At 43.1% G+C, this 19,601-nt stretch overlaps 1 protein-coding gene and 1 long non-coding RNA gene across 3 annotated transcripts in view; one reads left to right on the plus strand and one right to left on the minus strand.

The window, feature by feature from the left end:
* The window catches only part of ISM1 (isthmin 1), a 75,308-nt gene that overhangs the window by 12,975 nt on the left and 42,732 nt on the right, over window positions 1-19,601 (plus strand). The window lies entirely within an intron of this gene.
* On the minus strand, window positions 4,046-19,146 carry LOC120225089. Its single transcript, XR_005526730.1, has 3 exons — window positions 19,025-19,146; window positions 5,190-5,400; window positions 4,046-4,298 (listed from the first exon to the last, which is right to left on the minus strand). It is a non-coding gene; the product is annotated as an uncharacterized LOC120225089 (long non-coding RNA).

Genomic DNA, 19,601 nt, shown 5'->3' on the forward strand with positions numbered 1-19,601 from the left:
TGCCCAATTATGCTGCATGACCAAGTACCCCCAAATTCAGTGGCTGTAACACTAGGCATGTATTATCATACTGATGGGTCTGGAGATCATCTGGGGTTCAATCGATCTCGGCAGGCTAGGCTTCTAGCTGTCAGCTGGGTCTGGGCTTCTTCCACGTGTCTCTCATACTTCTGCAACCAGTAGGCTACCTGCCACATGTACCTCTCATGATGATGAAATGCACAGAAAGGGAGGACAACAGCTACTCTTAAGGTTTTTGCTTGGGCCACACAATTCCTTCAGCATAAAGTAGTCACCAGGCCCAACAGAGTGGCCAAAGGCATGGGCTTTGGATTTGTTTCAACTCCACTTGTGCTTCTCACTAACATATGTACTCTTAGGCAAAAGCCTCACATTTCCCTGTGCTTCTGTGTCCTGCTCAGTAAAATGGAACAATAGTAATAGATAAGCCACTGGAAGCTTATAATATTGCAAAGACCATCCTTGATGTATAGGAATGGTTTAAGTCTTGGGAATTGGGTATGAAAGAGCTGTGTGACATTGGGCAAGTCACTTCAACTCTCTGCATTTCATTTTCTTTATCTAAGAATAGACATCCTAATGGGATAATTCTAATTTTTGAACGTCATCTTCAAAACTGAAAACGATGTTGCAAAAGCTAACACTGAACATTTGCTCAATGCCGGGCACTGCTGTAAAGACTGTAGATGTATTTACACCTTTAATTTGCAAAATAGCCCAATGGGGATTATCTCCATTTTGCAGCTGAAGAAACTGAGGCAAAGCAATGTGAGGAAATCAATTGTTCCGACTGCCTCATGTGGAGGGAAAGATACCACTGAACGAATGCAGTCCAGGCTGGCTCCATGTGGCTGACATATTCTGCCTCATGCCAATCAGTGATGCTTCTAAAAAGGCTATTCTTGGCTTCTGCTCCCATGTGGGAGAAGGAAAAGAAAGAGCAGGGACAGCTTTAGAGAAGAGACTGGGAAAGCTGCTGGCCTCATGGTTAAACAGCAGCCGCCTCCCCACCCCACCCACCATGTGGAAGCAGATGCTGGATGAATGTGATGAGCACTTCCGGTGGGACCCAGCCATCACCTAGGGCTGTGGTGTGGAGCAGTGCAGCCTGGCTCTGAACCAGCATCAGGCTGAGGATAAGGGTGGGGCCCAAAGGACCCTACCTCTGAGAAACTAGAGGTAGAAAAGGCTGGGGGTCTCTCTGCCAGCACAGGATTCTGCCCACCAAAGATTATTTGTTAGTCAAGAAATGCACGTCGATCTCTGTGTGTCTTCCTTCTGAATGCCCTCCCTTGTATAGTCTCACTGCTTAAAATTCGTGTGCTCCATGGCAGGGATGGAACTGTGCCTGCAAATATGTTATTCATCACTCACAAAGCCTTAACAATTTAAGCCTGCAACCACTTCCCTGTTGAAGATACACCCTTTCCAACCTTCCTTTCCCAGACACAACAAGAGAAACAGTACAAGCCTGGAGGACAGGAGCCTGTGGAACTCTCTGAGCTGTATATTCTGCTTTCTTAATGACTGTCGCTGTCCAGAAGGATATCTTCTTTGTGACTAATCGAATTTTCCCTTTCTTCAATGTGTCACAAAGTCCATTTTCTCAAGGTTTTCTGAGGAACAAGTAGTCAGTTTTTAAATTGTTTCCCATAGTTGAGAGTAGTATCGTATTTCTGTTTTTATTTATGGCAATACATTGCTAATACCTAGTCAGCCATTCTGGTTCCAGATCATTTTTGATTATTCTTCCCAAGTTACTAACTGCCCTGAATCCCCAGTATATTTCATCCTCTGTTTTGCTTTGGTTTGAGGAGGCTGTGTCTCATACTGCAGGTATGTTCTGCAGTACCCTCTTTCTTCTCCCTTTGCATCCCAAATGTTGACTTGGGACCAGTCTCATTGCAGCTATCTTAATAGCTTATTAATTTGCTGATTGTCACAGAATTGAGCACTGACTAGGTAGATAGCTAAATAGAATGGAAAAAATAATTTTAAAAAATATGACCACTGAAAATATGAAATCACTATAATATGCTGCCAGAAAGAAAAAAGGGGGAAAAAATTAAAAAAAATCTGAAGACACCCAAGTGCTGGCAAAAACGTGGAGCACCTGTAGGGAATGTGAACTGATATGAACACTTTGGAAAATTGGTTTCCAAGCTACTAAAATAATATATATGTACCCTCTGACCCAGCAATCCCACCCGGGACATATACCCAAGCAGAAATGTGCACTCTAAGACCTGAAAAAGAATGCTCAGAGCAACATGATTTAAATAGCCCCAAACTGGAAACAGCGAAATGCCCATCAACAGTAGAACAGATAATCAGAAAATACACACACTGAGAGCGAACAAACAACAACTACTCGCAACACGTACAACTTCAGAAATGTAATGTTGACTGAAAGAAGCCAGGCACGGAGGAGTACATGCTGGATGATTCTGTTTATGTAAAATAACCAGGAAGAACTAGAAAAGAGATGCCAGTCACCCTTGTCAAGGAAGTGACTAGAAGGGAGCATATGGGGGCTGTGGTGCTGGTAATGTTCTGTTTCTTGACATGAGTGTTGACTACACAGATGCATTCAGCTTGTGAAATCTAACTGAGCTGTATAGTTGTATATGTGCATTTTCCATATGTGTATCAGTAAAGAATGCAGCAGGCAGAGTGGACAGTATAGAAGAGATGGCCATTTTTCACTGGGAAAGGCAACCCTCAAGCCCTGGAGCCCACTTTCTTTGCTCCCCGACATGCACTACCCTGCAGACTAGTCTTCAAATTGTAATGAGTGTGGACTAGTTTTGGTGTTATGGGGATCCTCCTCTGCCTCCGTGGCCCAGTGCTATTGTTACGACATCAAAGACCAACTGCTGGCTAAGATACAGTTCATATGAAAAGAATGACCAGCAAATTTACTGCTTGACTTCATTCCCTTTAAATGGAACTGGCCCCATGGTCCTCTTTCAAAGCTCAATTGTGGACATATATCTTCTTTATAGGACATCGTGTACAATAAAGAGAAGCAATAACTTAAAATTTAAGAAAAGAATACCTTTGAGAGTGCTGTGAGGTGAGCATTCCATCACTGTGGTTACATGTGCCCAAACACTCCTAAAAGTCTAGCCGTTGGTCTGACAGCCTTCTATTCAACATGGTGACTTTTTTTGGACAAACTGAATTATATTTTTATGCTCCCACCCTTTCCCTAGGCTCTGGAAGTTCTTGGGAAAGTCCTTAATGAGGAGCAATCTACTTCAAGCCAGAGAGCCACCTCACCAAAATCAGGCTGAATGGCAAAGTGCATATCCCAGTACTCATTAACTTATTTGGAGTTGCCCTTTGTGGAGTACACATTTTTTTAAGGACTGAGCCCAAACTAAACCTGGATCAGTACTATGCCGTCCCTTAATATCCACGTGGACATCATTCTTTCACACAGCACTAAGTGTGGAAATCTCAGGGAGTTATTAGCACTTATGAATACTGAGTGAGAAAAGAATGGAGTTGTTTTTATGACTACGGGGAAAGTAAGAACCTCACTACCTTTCTAAGAGGGAAGACTTGCGGTATGCAAGTAAAGTTCCTTACAACATATAGGATGTCCCTGGCGTAACTTGGTGTCTGACCCAGCTGGTGAGGAAGAGCCTTCTGCAATCAAAATTTACCAGCCTGCTCAAAACCAAGCAATCCAGAACAATCCTTTCAATATGCAATCACTTATTACAGTGGTGCATTGGCCTATAGGGGATAAAACATTTAAAGAGTGGCCAAGGCATCCTGGCCCAAGGCTTCCACTTCTGTTTAATTCATTACTCTTAAAAAGGTTCAGCATGCCATAGTTTGCTGGGAAAAGGCTAACTGCTGAGAAGATCCTTTCCTCTGTGCTCCCCTCACTGGCACTTTCAGGAAGGCACACCTGTCGTGTGAAACAGCTATTTTTTTTTTTTGAGACTTTGATGGAGGCAAAGCAATTAATAAGACACCTATGAAATGAGACAAATCTCACTTAAAATGGGAGTAAGTATCCAATGGAAGAAACTGGAAATAGTTGGAGAAGCCATGGAATCCCAAGGAGAATAATTCTAACTGCTGAGCAGCAGGTGGAAGTAATGAGAGTTGGGCTCTTCTGAAGGCACCTGTGGCAGATAGCTTTTCTGTTCCAATTTCTCACTGCTGGTCTCCTTGCCCTGAAGAGCAATTCAGTGTGGTCCCCATGCCCCAGAGTGGTTCCTTCACTGCTTTTTCTCCAAGGCCTGGCCTCATGTTAAGCTCTGAATAATCCAAAAATGAATGTCAATGTCCTTGGCCCTAAATTTGTTTACAAATGGGGAAGGGGTGGGGGGAGAAGAGAAGGCAATTGGGCCTGACCAGACCCGGAGAACTCAGTTACAGAATGGCAGAGCCCAATATAAAGAAAGAATTAAGTGCTGTGGACCCAAGAAGAGTGCCATTTCCACTTTCCTAATGTGAGCGAAGGACAGGGAGGTGAACAGAGGGGAAATCTAAGAGACAGAATCACAGCTTTAAAGAGCTACCCTCTAATTAAGGAGGTTGCATCTTTTCTCTGAGTCCCTGAATGCTTGTTGCTCCAAGATTGCTCAAAGCATTAACTCAATTTACTTTACTTGGAAGGCTCCTATATGTTTCTACTATTCTTTGGGTGGGAGTTCTTCACACCACTTAGGATGCGGTGTAAATGGAAGTGCTGTGGAAACTTGCCAGTGAGACAGAGCTTGCCCAAGTGGCAGGGGCTGTCTGTAGGCCACACAGACTCTTTTTAAAAGAAAATTCAGCACCCAAAAAATCCCAGATGTTCAGCCTGAAGCAACATCAGGGAGCCATCTGTGGGCTCCCCCTTGGGATTCAAGGACAGGTGGATGCTGGCAGAAAATTTGCTATGGCTGTGCTTTGGAAGGTTCTTGGTCCTAACAATCTAAGTGAAGTGCTTCTTACCATCAAGACAGGTGTATGCCAGGGTCACAGCATGTGGTTGCAGGCATGATTACTGCCCTGCTCACTAGGTTGAACTAGGACTTCATCTAAGCTCTGTGCTAACCCCCCACAACCATGATGAGGCACTCTACTTAGAAGGCAGGTTGCAGGCACTCACCAAGCACTAAAATTCTGTTGTCAGCAAGACCCCTGAAAAACTAAGCACCAACCTCTCATTTCTTGCATGAGGAATCCAAAATCCAGAGAAATGAAAGAACTTTCTCAGACCAGACTATTCATTCCAGATTGACTAACTCCCGGTCCTCTCTCAGGAAGCCACACAACCTCCCATTTCTGGACATCTTTAAGAGAATTGGAGCATATGTAGATCTAAAATTCCCAGGCTCTGAAATTATAGTTGCTGTTAGGTTGTTATGAGATCTGAAAGGAAATTCAATGAACATGAGTTGTAGCTTTATTTCAGATACCAGGTTGCAATCAGGTAAAGGATGTAATGCACATAGAAGTATAGGGCATGGCCTGACTATATAGTAAGCATTCCATTATTCCAGTCATTTGTTTAGCACTTACATATTGAGTGTCTACTATATGCAGGCATTATGCTAGACACTGGAGATTCAACAGAGTATAAGCTTATGCTCTGGAAGGGGAGATTGAAAAGAATCAATTCATAAGTAAAGTATTAGATGTAAAGTAGATAGTAAGAGGTACTTAGCAGTAATAGTAATAGTGAAGTAATAGATGGTAAAGTAGATGGTAATAGGTGCCAGCAGGACATGAACAGGGAGCAAAGACAGGGAATACCTAGGGGTACCTACTAAAAGAGTGTGGCCAAGGAAGGACTTGGTGGAAAAAGTGACACTGAAGCCTGGAGCTAAAGAATAAGACAAGGCCATCTTTGCAAAGACTAGGAGGAGAGCAGTTCAGGCAATGTAATCACACACACCAAACCTTGAGGTGGGAAACCTTGGCTTGACTAAGGGACAGAAAAAAGACTGGAGAAAGGGAGTAAGTATAAGGGAGAAAATGATTTGAGAATTTGTAGAAGAGAGTGGAGCCTTGTAGGTTATGATAAAGGATGTAGCTGTGCTTCTGAGATCAGCAAGGAAGGAGCCATTAAAGAGATTTGGATGATGGCTCTGTCTGATTTGTGGAGAATGGGTGGGAAGGGTACAGACATGTTAGGAGGTTTCATAATAAAATAATCCAGGCAAGAGATGAAGGGATGTGGACCAATATGTAAAGAAATGGATGGATGCAAGACATTGTTCTGATACAGAGCCAACAGGATGTGCTAATGGATCATATTTCAGAGTTGAAAAACTGAGGAGTCAAAAGATAACTTCCAGTTTTATGGGGTGTGGGGCATACATATCAGTGTATCTATACTGGATACATAGAATTTGAGATACCTGTGGGACATCCAAGTGATGATGATGAGCACAGAAGTGGTCAAATAGACTGGGAACCAAGACTGAGATGTCATAACCAAAATGGTAGGAGGAGAACCAAGAGTTGTATCATGGACACCAAGGGAGGAGAATGCCTTAAGGAAAGAATTCTTTTGAATGCTGCTGTGACGGCAAAGAAGATGAAGACAGAGGAGTGCCCATTCAACTGGGCATCATGGGCATTGCTGAAAGCCTTGATGAGAGCAGTTTAAGAAGCACCAGAATAGATACCAGCCTCTACTGGGTAAAGTAGCAAATGGGAGGTGAAGAAGAAGAAACAGAATCTAGGGGCTCCTTGATGGCTCAGTCAGTTGAGTATCCAACTCTTGATTTCAGCTCAGGGCATGATCCCCCAGGGTCATGGGATCAAGCCCTGCTTCAGCAGGCTGAGGGTGGAGCCTGCTTAAGATTCATTCATTCTCTCTCTCTCTCTCTCTCTCTCTCTCTCTCTGCCCTTCTGCCTGTCTTCCCTGCTCATGCGCTCTCTCTCTCTCTCTCTCTAAGGTAAAACAAAATAAAAAATAAAAATAATAAAGAAACAGAATCTATAATTAAGTCTTGGGAAGCTTTGCCATGAAGGGGAACTGCGTGGACTTGGGGCTGAGGGAGGGTATTTAGCTCATTTGTTTTAAGATCAGAGATACCAGGGCATCATTGATGCTGATGCTGAGACTGAGCCAGTAAAAAGGGAAAAATGAATGATGAGAGATTGAGAGGGGAGGGCTGAGGGGTAAATTGATCAAGAAAGTAAGAATGTATGTATAAGAGTTGACACTTGATAAAAGCAGGGATGATTGTTCCATGCAATAGCTGAGAAGAAGAAGACAATGAGCTATGCAGTTAGGAGCATAGATATAGTGTGAGTATATGAGAATTAACCATACAAGTCTCATGGATGAGGAAAGCTCCTGTTCCTTCAATGAAATCTGCAGTGAGGTAAGTGAGGAAGAGTAGGGGATTTGGAGAGAGTAGATATGAAATAGTCATCTTGGATATGAGAGAAGGCAAGATTGTGAGGGAATGGCTATCTACTTTGGAACAGTGCTGAGTACTCATCTGAGGTTTGAGAACATGGAAGACAGACCAGGTTTTAAAGTTGAGCTATTGTATTTTTCCTATCATCCATGTGCTTGGCTACTAACATAGGAAAGTTGGATCATTGGATTCAACCAGAACTGAGGTTTTGCCCATGAAATAGATCAGAGGGAGAGGAGGAAAGGAGAGTTGTGAGGAGTTACAAAGAAATGGTTATACTTTCTAAAATGTGCTAAATGAGAATGAAAGTAAAATAGAAAGCTGAAGGACAGTGAGAAAAAGGTAGAGAACTGGAGATCTCAGTGGGTTGAAAACTAAGGAAATGAACTAACAGGATGGAAAGTACCTTTGTGTAGAAGATTTACTGACAGAAGGTCTAGGGCAGAGGGTAGCTGAGATGCAGTGGAGGAAACGGTTGTTGGTGGTGAGAGATCAAGGGGCTAGGACCATCTGCATGGATGTTGAAGTTGCCAAATAGGATAACAGATGAGATTGGCGAAGAAGACTGAGCCAGAAGGTTACATTTTCAATAAATGAGGGAGAATGACCAGAAGTTCCATATAGCAACTAAAACAGCCATCATCCTGAAAGAAGCAGAGTTTGTTTATGCATTTTTGGTTTTGTTTTTCAGGAAGAAGGGGGAGGAAATGGTCAGGATGCAGCTATGGGGACCAGGAAGACATAGGAGGAGGTTGAAGGAATAGTCAGAGAAGAAGTTGAAAATGAGAGGAGATGGCTTATCATGGAATGAAGGTCCTGGAAGGGATGCGGAGAGTTGAGGGGGACAGGTTGAGTTCAATTAAGAAAGGTTCAAAGCTGTATGGGATGGAGAACCTATGGTGATGGAAGATCTCTCAGTGGAAGCTAGAGAAACCATAATGGGAATGGTCTTGAGCTTCTCTTAACTGAAGGTGACACCCTTTTCTCAATGGCATGGTAGCCTCTGGGCTTTTGTTTCTGTGATTATTTGGTTTGATGTAAAGGCATCAGATGAGGGATGGGGTTACTTAGGTCTCACAAGGTGGGGTTGGCAGCCATAGCTTGAGCTCCTTTAGTGTTCGCATGTGGAATGGTTTAAGCTGGTAGTTATACAGACCTCACCTGATTCTATCTACTTGGTTTTGTCAAACACTTATATAGCACTTGCTATGGGCCAAGCGCTTTTCTAAGCATGTGATGAATATTAATTTATTTAGTTCTCAAAACAACACCATGAGCAGGCACCATTATTAACTCTATTTTACACTATAAGGTTAAATAACCTATCTAAGTCACATGGTTAGTAGAGGTAGAGGCAGGATTTGAACCCTGACTGCCTGGATCCCAGAGTCCATACTTTCAGTCATTATGAATGACTATGCCCCACAGAAGGTTCAGGCAAAATTTCCTTTTTCATTGTCAGAAAAAGCTCTTGCCTTGAAAATCTGAAGATTTGAGTTTGAATCCCTATTCTGCCACCAACAGGCTGTGGACTTGGACACAACATTTAACTTCGCTCCTCCTCAGCTTTCATAGTGGCCAGTTCATGCAGTCATTCAGGGACCCAGACTGATGGAGGCACTGTTCTCTTCTAGATTAGAAAGGACACGCATCACTTCTGCTCACATCAGTCATATTCTGATACAAGGTGGCTAGGAAATGTGTTCCCTGGCTGTCTCCACTTTGGAGCAAGCATACATATTTTTTGTGGACAGCTAGCCATCTCTGCCTTATTACTTGGTATGCCTGATGCTTTCGGGACTCTGTGTGCATTTCTGTGTGCTCTCAGCTTTGTGTCTTCTTTCTGTCTCATCTTTAGGTATGTCTCATTGCATTACTAATAATTGACCATTAGCCACCATGCAGTCCATCACTTCTCAGAATATAAGACATATAGTCAAGAAAAAACTTAGTCTTTCCCTAGTGCCAAAACCAAAGGAAGAAATTAAACATGCCCCAAATTTCAAGCCATAGCCATCACCTCGAAGCATTTATTTGCATTGTGAATATTTATCGAGATACTAATCAACAAAACATTGTTTAGGTAGAAGTTGCTATAACCCATGTGATTGGGAATACAATTTGATTAAGTTCACAGTATTTCTGCCGTTAGAGTAGCAGGTGCAATTTCCCTGAATTAGATGTTTGAAAGGAAGATGGACTTATTTTCTCAATTATCCAGATTGTGTGTTTGCTTTAGTGGAGTGGAGATAAGCCTCAATGCTCATGGAATTTGCAGAAGGGAGTGTTCATCTATTACCGCAGCTGCGATGGAGGAGGTGCTGATCCACCTGCAGGTGTGAGACAAAGCCCATTAGCAGTTCAGAAAGGTCACACTCATGGACAAACCCAAAGCGTAATTTGTTGTCTTCCCCTTCACTCACAGACGGGCATGGTAAACTCAAGCAGAAAGAAAACATGCCTCAACCTTATACTAACTGCAGAGCTCATTTTCTTATAAATGAAAAGTCCACATGGGCAGGAGAGCTGCTTTAGAACAGCTCATCTCTGAGAGTTTGCAGGTGGCAGTCTCTCACCACTGTGATGACTACAGGTCTCACCAAGGTGTCAAGTTCAAACACAGAGGCTCTGTTTCCCACTACTCTGGAATATGGATTGTCATTATGGGGGGGGGGGGGATCGTCTGCTAATAAAAACAGAATGTGGTTACTTCTTTGGACATTGTATGTCCTTAAGTCCTGCAAACTATGCGGTAAGGCAGTTTTGTAATTTGTTTTTTCTCACAAGAAGAAGACCAGCAAACAGATTTTAGTTACAAGTAATCACATTCCATGTAAAAACACATTTAAAAGGTTTAACGTGGAAGTTTATTCCACAGTTCACAGGCATGTCATTATCTTTACTAGATACTGTTGTAATTCAAACACAAATGAAGAGAGGATATAATTTCTTAAAAATCTCTTGGCCAAGTTTTTTTGTTAACTATCGTTCAAGTATTATGGTTCCACTAATACATTGGTGGGGTGATGCATTTTATCTTGAGAGAATACATTCCCCCTTACCAGGCTCCTAAAAGCAAACTACCAATACAAAATCAAAAGGGGGCAAAAGGAAAGGTGTGTTTCACTTAAATGTCAGATTTAGAAGCATCTGCCTTGCCTAGTGTGTATGGCATTAATTTCCTGCTGGTTTTTCTATTGGAATGCCCCCCTGAGCTGCTTGAAATTGAAAATCAAGTCATGTTTCTTTAATCAGCTCTAGGAAACAGTGAAAGAAGGGGGTGGTGAAGAGGTTTCTTTTTATGAAAAGTTTCTAAAATCAACAAAGCCTAGAAAAAAGACTGTGCACAACTTTGGGCCATGAGGCTGCAATTTTAATCTCAAAGACCATTTGTCCTCCACCATCTCCATCCCACTTAAGTATCTTCCTGCCTGTATTAGTTACCTCTTATCACAAAATTTAGCAGCTTCAAAAAGACATTTATTATGTCAGACGTTCAATGGGTCAGAAGCTCAAGCACAGCTTAGCTAGGTACCTCTGGTGCAGAGTCGCTCACAGATCACAATCAAGTTTATCAGACAGGACAATAGTCATCTCAAGGCATGGCTGGAGGAGGACTGGCTTCTAGGTTTACTGGCTTGCTTATTGGCAAGATTCATGGGCTGGTAACAGAGGGTGCCCAAAGCTCCATGCCAATGGGGCCTCTCCATATGGCAGCTTGCTTAATAAGAGCAAACAAGTGAGTAAAGCCAGAAAGACTATAAACAAGACAAAATCCATGGTCTTTTTTAACCTAATCTCAGTGACATTCCATCACTTTTGTCATATCCTACTTGTTAGAAGCAAGTTACATGTTCCATCCCACCCTCAAAGGAATGGAAGATTGCACAAGTCTGTGAATTCCAGGAGATGGGACCACTGAGGGCCCTTCAGAAGCTGCCTTCCACACTCCACTCCACATGTATATGGTCCCTGCCCATTCCTATTTATCTCAGTGGATAATTCCCCTTCACTGTCTTGTGTGGCAAGACAAACTGGATCCTTACTTCCCACTCTTTCCTTATTTTTCATTCAAGTTTCTCTTGCCTATTCAAAATATAGTACTCACATTAATTTTCTTAATAATTGTTGCTTCTGTAGCTTAAGAACCTCCAATGGCTTCTCCTATTCCTTGCCTCAGACCAGGTACTGAGGAACTGCATATCTGGAATTAATCAACTTTTCTCACTCTCTGCTTTATAGGCTGTATTTGCAGCCAAATTGGACTCTTATTTGTCCTTGTGCCCTCCCCATGCTCTTTTCCCTCTCTGCTCAGACCATTCCCTTGGCTAATACTACCTTCCTCCCTCTTTCCAGCTGCAAAAATCCTGGACAAGCCACAACCGTTTTACTATGAACTGTCAAGGTGGAAACGGGCCATTTCTGAACCGTTATAGCATTGTACATCCATTATGTGATGATTGCATTCTTCCTCATATGTAATTATCCGAGGGTGTGAAACATCTCTACTCCCTGCCTCTGCCTGCCAAAACAGGGTAAGGGTCTTAAGAGCAGAAATAGTAGCTTGCTTCTCTTTTATACCCCAGGGCATGTGAGGTATACACCCAGAGCTCCTGCCTATAGCACATGTTCAGTGAAATTTGCTCTGTCCACTAGTATATGCTTTCCAAAATGCCTTCACTGTATTTGGGAAGACAAAGTGGGTGTTTTTATTTTCATTTCGTAGATGAGGAAACCGAGACCCAGAAAATGGACCTACTTGCTGACAGCTGACAACGACAGAACCCCAATTAACTCCCAAGTTCCAAAGCCCTGACCTATAAGAAGGAAAGAACTAACTCAGGCTTCTCCATTCAGATCTGATTTTTTCTTTAAAATATAAAACTATTTAACTTGACCTGATTTTTTAATGGGGTGATTCACACTCACTCAACAAACCCTGAATTGTACTAAATGTTTTATTCTTTTGATTTTTTTTTAACCATCCCAGGGTAAAGGAGGAAGTAGAGCAGAGATTTTTTTAAATAAATAAATAAATAAATAAATGGCCATCAAGAGCAGGAGGAGACCTTGAATCTGCATTTCTTATTCCTCTGTGAATTCACCTTTCCAAATTACCCCAAACAGCAGCATCAGGAAACATTGTGCTTTTAAATGTCACCGTGTGTGTGTGTGTGTGTGTGTGTGTGTGTGTGTGTGTGTTGTTGCTGTTGTTGTTGTCCCTGATTCACTTCTGACCATGTGATGAAGCAAGTTATCATGAAGCTTGTAGTTTGCACAGGTCAAGAGTGTTCCAGTGACCTGAGACACTTTTGTCAGATGCCTTGGCTGGAACCACAGGCATTTCTGTCAGGAAAGTGATGTGGGGTGTGTGTGTGTGTGTGTGTGTGTGTGTGTGTGTGTGTAGGAGCAACTTAAAAAAAAGACTCATACATGAAGGGTAATTATTTCTCAAAACTCACTGTACAGACCTCCATAGGCAACATTCTGAATTCAAAATGACTTTCAGCCAAGTCATGTTTGCACCTGGGAACTGTGAAAAATATTGAAAGCTTCATAAAGGAGATGTGACTTGACCATGACAGGAAGTGACTGACAGTCCCAAAGCTTCAGATGTATTGACATTAAGGTAGTAAAGTAGGAAAGAACTATGGTTTTCAAAAAGTCAGTTCTTGGTTTCTTTTTTTTATCTCAGTATAATGTCTGTGTCCTAGAATAAAACTCTAGGACCACATTTTACACCACATTTTACACCACAGTGCAAAAATGACTTTCATGCAACAGGTATTGTCTGAGTACTTTGCTTTGGTGGGTCTGATACTGAAGAAAGTTAGAATTTCCTCTATGACTTCATCCTGCACCAGTATTGTGATTTCCAAATGCTGTATGAATCTGATTTTCGAAGTTTCAGGTGGACCATGTAGTTGATGGCAGCAGCAAAAAGTGTTGAAGGAATTCTCTACTTAAGACTAAGGCTATGGTGCCCATTCTTATTAGTACATTTTTGGGGGGCATGATTGTCAGAAACTTTTATTCTCTAGCATTTAATCCCTTGGTTCTCCTTTAAGAACATTTCTCAATGCACCACTTGAATTAGAAGTCTGATGTCCAGCAGCAGATGATTATCCAAAAAGCTGAGGGGGAACTGCCCATAGCTGGTGGGTGAACTGACTCAGAGAAGCCATGGTCAGCTGGAAAATTTGATATAATTTTGACAAGTTGGTGGGCCATTCATCTGAGCAGTGAGGTGTCTACACTGTAGAAAGCTGTTTTTTTTAATGTAACATTTTGCCTGACATACTGTTTTGAGGTCAATCTCAGAAGGGTCCTAGGTTTAGCCAAAGCACACTTCATCATTTCCCAGGTGACTTCATAATACCTGAGACCATTGAACTTCACCCCTTGAGCCAGGTCCCATAACAATAATTTCTACCAGTGTTCCTCTCGCGTTCCCTATGGTGAACGACACTAATTTTGTTTCTTCTTTCAGCCTGCTTCTCTCCCCTTTCTGTGCCTTGACACCAGTGTTAGAGTAACAACTTCAAATAGCCCGAAGGATGTCGCATGATGACTTTGATGCCATTCCTCTGATCCCACAAGATGTTTCCCTGTTCTGTGTTACCAGCTGTTTGGGAGGGGGAAAATATATAAATACATAGCTATATATTTATCCACAAAGCATAGCACTGGCTTTGAATTTACCATGAAGATACAAATGGAAGATAGGGTGAAAGTATATGATGTAAGGAAGAGAGTTGATAAACATGAAACTGGTAAAAAGCGCTGTTATTTCTGAAACTGCTTATATAGGAGAGAAAGCTGTTTATACTTGGGTGAGATTGGCTACACACCACGGGCCAAATTCTGGCCCCAAGTACATGTGGTCAGCCCATGAGCCCTGGAAAGAATCTGACTTTGCCTTTATCCAAATATTAGTCATTGCTGGGTAGATTTTTTTAGGATGATTTTTGAAAAGATAAATAAAATAGAGACACAAAGACCTAGAAGAAAAGGCGAGTCTTACAGTCTCCTAATCATCTTCCAGTCTCTCCACCATCAAGAGGAACCATAACAGGCATAAGTGAGGGCCAGTGGTGAGCCTGCCCATTTCACAGGTGGACCAGGGCTTGGGAGCTGGTGCAGCCAGTCCAGACCCAGAGCCTCCTGCCTCCCCATGTCTGGTTCTGCCCAGCAGACTGGCTGCTGCCTCCAGATGGAAAGAAGAGCAGGCCAACTCAAACCCCTCCATGCTGAGTGGATGGATGCGGCAGGACCACACGGAGTCCATTCTTCTCCAGCAAAGCAGTGATGTGTTCCAGGCAAGAACCCAATCTGGGATGTTTTGGCCCAAAGGAAACATTTACAACCAAATTATACACCTTGGAAAATAAATGAGCTTTCATTTTGGAAGGAAACCCTGCCAGGCTCTTTATTATTTGCACCACAATCATAAAGTTGGTTTTAATCTCTATAGTGGAATGTCGCTGGGCTGGCCAACTGGCAGGCTCTGGCTCTTTGAGTGGGGACCACTTCAGCCTTAAGAACGCACAATGGGAAGCAGGGGAAGTCCTTCTCCTGCAACATTTTTCTCAGGATCCATCGTTTTGGTTTTGGGTTGTGTTTTTTTATTATTTTATTTGGTTTTGTTTCTTCTGGCATGTTCATTGCAACTTCAAAGCAGACCCCTTTTTTCTCTCTCTTTTCTTTAATTCTCATGTTTGAAACTTCCTGGGGCCTTCCAGAAAAAGACTTAATGTAATGTTTCCTTTCTAAATTGATGAAAATCCAAGAGTAGATTCAAGAAAATCTATAATGGATTTCCATTGATTGCTTGAAGGGAAATACAGGATATAAAAGCTCAGAAAGACCAGAGGGAAAGGGCTTATCAAGCAAGTTTTCTTTTTCTGTCTTAACAAAGACATTGGATGATTTAAACCCGCTGGGAGTCTGCTCCCAGGATTTATACCATGAAATGACCTTGTAGCTATGGCAGCAGGGAGGCTTAGAGTTTCTGGGATGGCTTGGGTCTCAAATATCTTATACCATTATCAGATTAGGTGCTGGCTAATGTGTTCTGATTTAGGGTTTGGAATAAGAAGCTGCTCCTACCCAGTGTTTAAAAATGTGGCTGGTACTTGTAGTTAGGGAACTCCTCTTGGACCTACACAGAATATTGCACTTGTCCTAAAGACATTAGAATGAAGTCCTTGTGGACACTTGGAGCTTCAGAAGGCAGAGCAGGAGCTGCTAGGGTAAGTGATTGTCAAGGCTTCGGTGCTCATTGATGTGGCAAATCACTGCAATGCACTTAAGAATCCTAAGTGGGGAGGAGGGTTGTGGGGGGGTTAAATGGGTGACAGGCATTAAGGAGGGCACTTTTGGGGATGAGCACTGGGTGTCATATGTAAGAGATGAATCACTGGGTTCTACTCCCAAAGCCAAGACTACACTGTATGTTAACTAACTTGAGAAAAAAAAAAAAGAATCCTGATTCCAAACTTAGCAGCACAATGGAATCCCCTAGAGATCTTTGAAAAGTACCTGAGTCCTATTCCAGACACCCTGATTTAAATGATTTGGGGTGTGACCTGGGCATCAGGAGGTATAGCAAATTTGGGAACCCCTGCTAGAAACCATAAACTCCATGAAGGCAAGAATGGTATCTATTTACCATTGCATTCCCAGTGCTTGGAATGGAGTAATTGGCTCTCAGTAATTACATGTTGAGTGAGTAAATGAATGAATGTCTTGAAGCTTGTCTGCCCATATACCATTCAAAATGAATCCCAAATAAGTTTAGCTATTAAATATTTGAAGTGATTTAGGGTGGAGTGTGGGTTAACTTCTGGGTCTACTTTGCACCCATCTATTTTACCCCCTGTCTCTCTCTTCCTGAGAATGAGAATGACTTTATAACCTCTTCCTTGGTCACTTTTAAAATTTTTTTAATGTTTTTTATTTATTTCTAGGAGAGAGAGAGAGACAGCGTGAGCAGGGGAGGGTCAGAGAGAGAGGGAATCACAGACTGAAACAGGCTCCAGGCTCTGAGCTGGCAGTCAGCACAGAGCCCGACGCGGGGCTCGAACCCACGAACCGCGAGATCATGACCTAAGTGAAAGTCGGACGCTCAACCGACTAAGCCACCCAGGCGCCTTCCTTGGTCACTTTTAATATTCATGACATGCAATCTCCCAACTTAGGACCACTGATTGCTTTGTGTTTTCTGTAAGTCAGGGATTCATACCTGAGGTACACTGCATCTCCAATTTCCTTGCCTCTCCTTGTGATGCCTTAATTATCCAGAGATGGATCAACCCAGTTTTTTGCCAGCAATGCCACAGGGGCATCTTTCACCCACATTTAATGCCCAGTACATGTTCTCTCGTTCTGATGCTGAAGGCTTCTACTACTCACTCCTTGCCTTCATGCCACCTCACCCCCTCCCACAGACACCAAATCCTGGCAGTGGATAAGTCAGCTTCCATTGTAAAAATGTTTATGGAGACTGTCAGTTCTTAACCTTAAAACTGAACCATGCTGTTTGTATTTTTCCAAGTGATGGCAAGTGTGAAGGACTAATGAAAATGGAGCGTGAAGAGATCAAACATGCATCGTGGAATCTTTGTTCAAGACCTGGGATGGGAGAAATTCCCTTGGGGAGGGGTGGGAATTCCGGGGAACATGATCTTCTAATAGTTGGACTCCAGGCCTGAGATCCTGGCCAGGGAAGGAGAGAACCAGCAGTGGCATGTGGGAGGGAGGGATCAGAAGATACATTTTTTGTCTTTGGGAAAGCAAGAAACTTATTTCCTTTGGTCGGAGAATGAGAAGATCCACTTGTAACAAACTCTATATTCTGACCTTATAGAGCCTGCTTTCAAAGGCTGGGATTTTGAAAGACATTCATAAGTTTGTGTAACGTGCCTTGTTGGAGAAGTTTCTGCATACTGTGTGCATTTCTCTAGACCACAGGGGAAGGTGAGCACCTGGATCTCTCAGGGGCTGACTACAGCATTTGGTTAAAAATGGATTTTTCTCTATCTGCAAACTTGGGGAGTGAATGGGAGAGTGAGCTGAAGCAAACAAATGGCATTTTCACAGAATGAGGTATAAATTTGCTGGAGGAGAGCAGAGCTCTGGCCGCTACATGAGCCCTATCCAGTCAGGACCTTTGTGGGTTGTCTGAAGAGAGCATTTTCTTGGATAGGTCTCATGCATCAGGCTTCTGTTTTCGAGAAGGCCACCCCGAAGGATAAGGAGCAAGTGTGCAGGGGAGCTGTTGAAGGAATGCTCCTCAGGGGTGTTTCCCTTTGGAATGGGTCACATTTGGTTATGATGGTAAGGACTGTAGATATGCTGGGAACAGAAAGATTTTGCTTCTCCAACTTCATACCTGAGTCATTCTTTCATCTCCTGGAAAGCTGCAGCTTAGATGTTGGGCACTTTGGGATTTATCCTTGTGATGGGTTCACAGGGAACTCTCGGGCTTGAAGAGGAGCCATCTCCAAACCATGGTAATAGGCACTTGGCATTTGGGGCGCCTAAGGGAAACTTTTGATCCAATTATCTCCTCTGTCTCCTGCCTTCTTTCTTCCCTCTTCTCTCATATAATTTCTCTCTGGCCTTCCCGAGGGCTCCCTCATGGGCCTTGTTTAATATGCTAGTCCTCTGAGCTAGAAAAGTTTACCCCATAGCCAATTAGGGCCCAAGCCTGTCCCTCCCCATAGCCCAGAGAGGCTTATTCAGAGACAGATACACTGCGAAGGGGATGTCAGTTAGAAACCCTTTGCTGTCCCATTCAGAACACTAGCTACCTAAATGAGCAGGACAAAGCTATAAGATATTGATGCTGGCGATAAGTGGGAAGTGAGTTGAGTCTTATAGTACAGCATCCATCTTGAACATTCTACCTTTTCACCTCATGTATTGGTTCCTAATGTCACCTGACTCCGTGGCACCTTCCCTCACCCAGGGACCCAAGGGTTGAGGAGCACTGCCCTTAGTGTCCTCATTGCAGGGGAATGGCCATCCCTGAGGAGTAGGTGACTGCTCAGAGGGTCTCCTGATGCCGGGCTGGATGCCTTGGGAGCTCTTTTGCTCTTTGCCTAGTTACATTTTCCCCAGTTCACCAACCATGTGAGAGTCCTTCACTTCCGGAAAACTTTTCCCTTTGCTAAAGCGACCCTCAGAATAATAGCTCCTTAACTACTACTCAGCCACTTGAGATCTCCTGGGTAGAGCCCAGGATCTCAGATGTTAGCCTGCCTCTGAATTACTGGAAGGGCTGGTTAAAACACAAACTGGTGGGCTCCACCCCAGGACAGGGCCTGAGAGTCAGCATTTTTCAAGTTAACAAGTGATGCTGACACTGCTGGTCTGGGGGCCACACTCTGAGAACAAGTAGGTTCAGGTGATAACTCAGCTTATTACCACTTTCCAGGAGCTTGGTGAACACAGGTATACACTTGTGTATCCACACTTATAAATGTGTATATGTAAATAAATATGTATATAGACATACATATATAATATATTTGTATTCTTATTTGACATTGAAGAGAATCAAGTAGATTCAGAAAGTGTTCAGAATCAGAAGTGAATTTAAGAGAACAAAACACCTGGGCTCCTACACCTCATCTCCTTCAGAGTCTTCCTTCTGTCCCTATTCCCCCATGTTGCTCCCCCAGGGCTTCTGCTTGGTGCACTCGCTGGGTATTGAATGGTGAATCAGCCATGCACCAGTGGCCGTCCACATTGGAACCTCCCATGCTGTCTCTACATTCTCTCTCACTACTCATGACATCACTGAGGCAGGCCATGTCATGTTGGCAGAACTTGGGGCCACCTCATCCATGGACCAGGCCAGAAACTGAGGCAGGGAGAACTTTCTCCATCTCTGCCAGAGCCTCTGTTCATCCCCCCACACCCCAGGATCCTAACATCAGAGAGGTAGGGTGATTCAGCTGGGCCTATGCCAATGGGGTTTTGAAATCCTATTTGTTTATTCATCTGTCTGTCCTTCCATCTGTTTATTTAGAGGGTATTTTAAGCACCGAATTGTGAAGCACACAATTCAATAGGAAGAACATGAGGCTGGGAGTCGGGAATCCTGCATCCTGGGCCCAGCCCAGAAACTCTCTCCCTGTGCCACCTCCTCCCAAAGATCTCTGGGATCATGTTCCATCAACATGAGGA

The sequence above is a fragment of the Hyaena hyaena genome, unplaced genomic scaffold (genome assembly GCF_003009895.1).
Source record: "Hyaena hyaena isolate Hyena2069 unplaced genomic scaffold, ASM300989v1 scaffold_1317, whole genome shotgun sequence".
Classification (NCBI taxonomy): domain Eukaryota; kingdom Metazoa; phylum Chordata; class Mammalia; order Carnivora; family Hyaenidae; genus Hyaena; species Hyaena hyaena.